Here is a 6806-nt window from a genome sequence, read left to right on the forward strand (position 1 = left end):
CTCCTCTCTCCCCCCCGCGCATCGACCGCGCCCGAAGGCCGCGCGCCCCGCAACCCGCACCGTGCGCCGCCCCCGTGCCATGCGCGTTGTGGCCACGCACACAGCCCCACACCCCCGCCACGTCCTTGGTCACCTGCAGCCGCGCCCGTCACTGCCTGCCTCGCCCAGGTCGGACGCTGACCGCGCCCGGCGCGCGCCTAACCTCGCCGGCCTTCCCCGTCGTCTGTGCCCCGGCGGCCTCGTCCTGCTTTGCGGGCGAGTGCCCGCTCGGGTGCGCCTGCACCCTACGCCCGGGACCCGTGGCCGTTCGCCCGTTAGGGCTCCCCCTGAGCCACTGACCTTGGGGCCCCACGCCCCAGAACAAAAAAAAAGAGGGATTAAGGAAAAAAAATTAAATTTTTTTTTTTAAAAAAATGTTAAATGAATAAATAGATAATAATTAAAATAATTAAAATGTTAATTAATTAATTAAGTAAGTAAGTAATTAAGTTAATTAATCCTGATTAGATTAACCTAATCACTAATTAGATTAACTAATCTGTAATTAAACTAAACAGAGAATGACAGGTGGGTCCCACACCCTGTTGACTCCTGACGTCAGCATGACATCATGCTGATGTCATAAATCCATTTTCGAATTAAATTAAATAATTAATTAAATTTCAGAAATTAATAAAATCTTTAGAAAATCATATCTTTTAATCCGTAACTCGGATTAAAATATTTTCAACATGAAAGTTGCTCAGAACGACGAGACGAATCCGGATACGCAGTCCGTTCGTCCGCCACACCCCCCTAACCTATCGAACCCGCAACTTTCCCCCTCCGGCTCCTCTGCCCGAAAACACGAAACACCGGGAATACTTTCCCGGATGATTCCCCCCTTAACCAGTACCACCTCATACCGCGTTAGAACACGTCTAGCTCTGCTTGTTGACCTGTTATGCACTTGCTTGCTATGTATTTACTGTTTCTCCCCCCTCTTCTCTCCGGTAGCCCCCGTGACGATGCTGATGCCCCTGTGGACGACTACGTCACCGACGACCCCTCTCTCTTGCCAGAGCAACCAGGCAAGCCCCCCTTTGATCACCAGATATCGCCTACTCTTCTCTATACTGCTTGCATTAGAGTAGTGTAGCATGTTACTGCTTTCCGTTAATCCTATTCTGATGCATAGCCTGTCATTGCTGCTACAGTCATTGATACCTTACCCGCAATCCTAAATGCTTAGTATAGGATGCTAGTGTTCCATCAGTGGCCCTACACTCTTGTCCGTCTGCCATGCTATACTACTGGGCCGTGATCACTTCGGGAGGTGATCACGGGCATATACTATATACTTTACACTGTTACATTACCTGTGATACTGTTCGGAGTTGGGGGCTGAAAGGACAGGTGGCTCCACCCCGGTAGAGGTGGGCCTGGGTTCCCGACGGCCCCCAACTGTTACTTGTGGCGGAGCGACAGGGCAGGTTGAGACCACCTAGGAGACAGGTGGGCCTGGTCCTGTTCGGCGTTCGCGGATACTTAACACGCTTAACGAGATCTTGGTATTTGATCTGAGTCTGGCTACGAGCCTATACGCACTAACCATCTACGTGGGAGTAGTTATGGGTATCCCGACGTCGTCGTATCAGCCGAAGCACTTCAGACGTCAGCGACGGAGCGGCGCGCGCCGAATTGGACTGGAACGCCACTAGGCTAGGTCTGCTTTCGGCCGCGTACGCAACGTGCAGGTGTGCTATGGGCGATGGGCCCAGACCCCTGTGCACTTAGGTTTAGACCGGCGTGCTGGCCTCTCTGTTGAGCCTAGGTGGGGCTGCGACGTGTTGATCTTCCGAGGCCGGGCATGACCCAGGAAAGTGTGTCCGGCCAAATGGGATCGAGCGTGTTGGGCTATGTGGTGCACCCCTGCAGGGAAGTTAATCTATTCGAATAGCCGTGATCTTCGGTAACAGGACGACTTGGAGTTGTACCTTGACCTTATGACAACTAGAACCGGATACTTAATAAAACACACCCTTCCAAGTGCCAGATACAATCGGTGGTCGCTCTACCTCAGGGATACGAGGAGAGGATCGCCGGGTAGGATTATGCTATGCGACGTTACTTGGAGATGCTACTTGAAGATGCTACTTGGAGGACTTTAATCTACTCTCTCCTACATGCTGCAAGACGGAGGCTGCCAGAAGCGTAGTCTTCGATAAGACTAGCTATCCCCCTCTTATTCTGGCATTCTGCAGTTCAGTCCACTGATATGGCCTCCTTACACATATACCCATGCATATGTAGTGTAGTTCCTTGCTTGCGAGTACTTTGGATGAGTACTCACGGTTGCTTTCTCCCCCCTTTTTCCCCTTTTCCTTTCTTCCTGTTTGTCGCAACCAGATGCTGGAGCCCTGGAGCCAGACGCCACCGTCGATGACGACCCATACTACACCGGAGGTGCCTACTACTACGTGCAGCCCGCTGACGATGACCAGGAGTAGTTAGGAGGATCCCAGGCAGGAGGCCTGCACCTCTTTCGATCTGTATCCCAGTTTGTGCTAGCCTTCTTAAGGCAAACTCGTTTAACTTATGTCTGTACTCAGATATTGTTGCTTCCGCTGACTCGTCTATGATCGAGCACTTGTATTCGAGCCCTCGAGGCCCCTGGCTTGTATTATGATGCTTGTATGACTTATTTTATTTGTAGAGTTGTGTTGTGATATCTTCCCGTGAGTCCCTGATCTTGATCGTACACATTTGCGTGCATGATTAGTGTACGATTGAATCGGGGGCGTCACAATCGAAGTGGGGATCCATGTTCTGGAGATGGCTGAAGATGCGAGAAAAGGCACGCCCAAGCAGGGCACGGCTCCTCTCCTCCACCAACCTGTCAGCCCTGACCGACCGCGCCTCCAGCTGCGTCACCACGTCAGTGAAGAACTGAAGATTGCCGGCGTAGTTAACTGCATGCGGCTCGCCAACAGCCGCCTCGCAGATGTTGCCCAAGGCTGTGTTGGCTCTCTCCCGGAGCATGGTGAGCATGGGGTCGTGCTCATGCTCCAGGATCCGCCGCTGACGTATCTCATCCGCGTTCTGGCGTGCGACGGCCTCAGCCTCCTCCACCCGCTGGCGAAGAAGGAGCACCTCGGCCTGGGAGGTGGTTAACTCACCTTGCGCCACCTCAAGGCGGCCTGGAAAGCATCGGCCCGCCATGTCGCCCCCTCCAGCTTGGATCTCAAGGCAGCAGTCCTGCCTTCAGTCTCGGCCCGGATCAACCCCAGCTTCTCCTCGAACTCGTGCTCGAGGTTCAAATGCGCCATCGCCACTCGACGTCAGACCTCCTCCAGGACACGGGCTTCCTGTGCAGTGACATCATCCTCCGCCTGCGTCACCAAGCACTCCCTTGTCTCCAGACACTCGTACTCGCGGGTACGTTCGGCGGCTTCCAGCGTCAGCGCCTCCTAACACTTCTGGAGCTCTGCTGAGTCGCCAGAGGCCACCTTCATCAATGCGAGGGCTGCCTTGTGCAGCTCCACCTGCTCCTCCAGTGGGTGGCACCAGGCCAGGAGCTCCCGAGCCCACTCCTCCGCCGCCGTTCGCCGCCGGTCAGCTTCCCGGGCCTCCTCAACGGCACAAGATCGAGCCTCCCGAGAGGCCACCAGTGACACCTTGGCCTCTGCGTCGTCAAGATCGCGCTGACGGCGCGCAAGGGCGATGGCGCCCTCCAGCTCGCACCTCTTTGCAGCCAGGCGCAGGCCCTCGGCCTCAAGGCGCGCGTCTTCATCAGCAAGCTCCTCACCAAGCAGGCTTACCGCGTTAGCTGCCCTTCGAAGGAATCCTTGGCGGAGAGCGCAACGCTCCCGAGCACGCTCGAGCACGTCTTCCACGCCATCATCTGCCCCAACAAGCGCCGGGGGCCACGAATCAGCACCCCCCCCCTTCGGGCTGGGGGCTGGGGGCTGGCACCCTCGCGACGGTCGGGAACGCCGCGCCAGAAGCCCGGCCAGGGGCCAGCCCGTCCCCAGGTGAAGAGCGCAGGGAGCGCCTCAGCCAATCGCAGTCCACGACCAGGCGGGAAGCCCACGGCAGGCTGGCTATGCCACGAGAAGGCCTGCGGAAGAGGATCGCAAGGTGCGCAGGGCCACGATGCGCCTCGGGATGGTCCGCCTCTTCGATCGCCCTCACCACAAGGGCTCTGCTGCTCGGGGCGCTTGAGGGCGATGGAGAGGGCGAAGCCAAGGGGGACGGCACCTCAGCCGTCTCCGCAAGCTCGGCTGGAAGGGGCCTGCGGAGCAAAGGTCAGTAAAAGCAATAGAAGGATCGGGAGCTGGGAGAGGAGAAGGCTTACTCATCAGTGGCGAAGTACTTTCTACGCTTCAGCAGGCGACAAGGGTAATCATCGCCCAGGGCCTCCCTTCTCTTTCGAAGGGCCTCAAAGTCCACGTGGAAGCGGCCCAAGAGTTGGGTGCAGGGATCAACCTGCGACGAAGACGGAGCGTCAAGGCGATCTGCGTCAGGGGCGCCTGCCTGATGCGCGCTGCCAATCGCCTCGCCAAGGGAAGCAGCCGGAGCCTCAGGGGCCTCAGTCGCAAGCGCTGAGGGCAGCTGCTCGTTACCCTCAGCCTCAGCGGCACGGGCCCCGAGAGCCGCTCCCTCATGAGCATCGCCCGGCGCCGTCACCCCGCCGGGAGCCCCCTCGGCCTCTGGCGCCTCATGCCTTCCTGCTCCGCCGCTCGAGGAAGAGCCGCCTTGGCCGATTGGAAGGGCAGTCACCACCACTGGGTTCTTGCAAGGCCCCTGGAGGCCGGCGGGGCGCGACCCCCACTCATCAAAGATAGGCATCTGCTTCACAAAATCGCCCCTGCTCTGGCAGAGGTACAGCAAGGACCCTCCCTGCTGGATGCTGCCAGGGTTGGGGTCCCCAGTCAGGGTCAAGAGCGCTGTCCTCAGCACTTCAGGAGTCAGGTCCTCTTCCTGGAGCCTCATACGATCATCGCGCCCGCTGAAGGCCCACATCCAGCGGGAGTGGCGTTGGAGAGGAGCAACACGGCGTAGCAGGAACTCCTTCACCACCTTGGGCGCTGTCACGCCAAGCGACCTCAAGAACGCGAAGCGGTGCCAGACGAAGACGAGCCGGGGGCTCTCAAGCGTCTCCTGGCCCCAGCCCGAATTGGGGACAGCAGGCGAAGTTGGCTTCAATAGCAGGGGGCTGGGCACCCCTGCGTCCACATACAGCCACCGCTCGCGGAACCCAGCCGAGGGCGGGGGGAGCTTGAAGTCAATCCCAGAGGCCGCAATCTCAGACACGGCAACGAAGCTCACGCACGCCCAGCATTGGGTAGGGTCGACAAGGCGCAGCAAGAAGAAGTGGCGCGGCAAGGCAACCGAAGGAAGGATGCCCATCATAGCCTCGCAAACAAAGGCGAAGACCGAAAGGAGGGTGATGGATTCAGGACCCAGATGCATCATATGGATCTGATAGTGGGAAAGCACGGCATTGAAGAAATCAGAAAAGGGAGTAACCAGACCCGCCCATAGGGCGTCGGCGAAATAGGGGACCTCGGTGACTATCCTGTCGATGGAGGAGTGGGAAGCGGGCCAGGCCGTCGTCCTCCCGCATTCCTTGAAGATAGTGGCCAGAGCCGAGCTGACCTTGCCTAAGCCCTCGGCGGGGGCCGCCAACGGCGGCGGACCAGGCAGAGGCATGGGTTTCTTCCCTCTTCCCTTCTTCGTCGGAGCCATGGCGATGGGAAAGGGGGGGGGGAGTTCGAGATTGGGTCGAAAACAGAAGCTGGAGTTCGAGCGGAGGAAGGACAGAGGGCGCTCGAGCGACAGAAAGGGGAGCGGCTGTGTACAACTACGAGTCTGCCTAGCATGGCGCAAAATCAGGGGGGCGTGGGGAGCAGTGCCGCCCACGTCCAATCAACCGCCACGCGGCGCCCAAGGCCGCAGGCTGTTAGGACCCGCGGCACTTCGCTCTTGCCCTTCCGCCTCCCTGCACGGCCAAGTCCGGGCGCGCCTTGGGCCCGGGGGCTACTGTCGGCGTTCTGGGAACGGGGGTCCCCAGACTTGCCTGCCTGCGGCCTACGGCGTGGCTCAAAAGGGGGCCCAGCACGGCCCATCTTCACCAACACAGACCCAAGACCCTCGCGAGGGGCCAAGCCTTGCAGGGCGGACGACGCGGAGCTTCCTCAGGCATGGCCTCATCAGGCTGGCTCGTGAGGAGGCGGAGAGATCAAGGCGGGGTACCTCACGAGGTGCCCGTGACGCAAGCCATGACGACCAAAGGCGCCAGGCGGGTGCCCGCCCGCGCAGCGTCCTCCTTTCCTCTTTGGTGCAAAGGGAGCAAGCGCAGCCGCGGAGTACCGAGGCATCAGGCAAAGGTTGCCATTTCGGTGCAACAAGACCAAGACCAGGAGGACTACAAGAGGAGGTCATTGTGGAGCCCAAGACGGCGTCACCACCAAAGCTTTGTGCAGGCGAAGACTACTTTTGTCAGGATAGCTAGTACTAGCTGTCCCCCTTCAAATTAGCCAGCCATTGTTGGCTCCCTTCCCGCTCGATATTTGGGAAGAGGACCAGGGCCTCTATAAATAGGACCAGCCACCCACAGAACAAGGGAGAGGGACGAGGGAAGAGAAAAAGACGAGAGAAGGAAAAGAGAAGGAGGGAGAGAGAGAGAGAGAAGGGTGACTGAACTCCTCCCACCAGTTCATCGCCCCAGCCAAGAAAAGACCCTCACGAGGCTGTTCTTCCTTGTATTGTTCAACATCATCAGCCCAAGAGGCAATCCACCATGCCACACACTAGAGTAGGGT

Source organism: Triticum dicoccoides, chromosome 2A (genome assembly GCF_002162155.2).
Source record: "Triticum dicoccoides isolate Atlit2015 ecotype Zavitan chromosome 2A, WEW_v2.0, whole genome shotgun sequence".
Lineage (NCBI taxonomy): Eukaryota > Viridiplantae > Streptophyta > Magnoliopsida > Poales > Poaceae > Triticum > Triticum dicoccoides.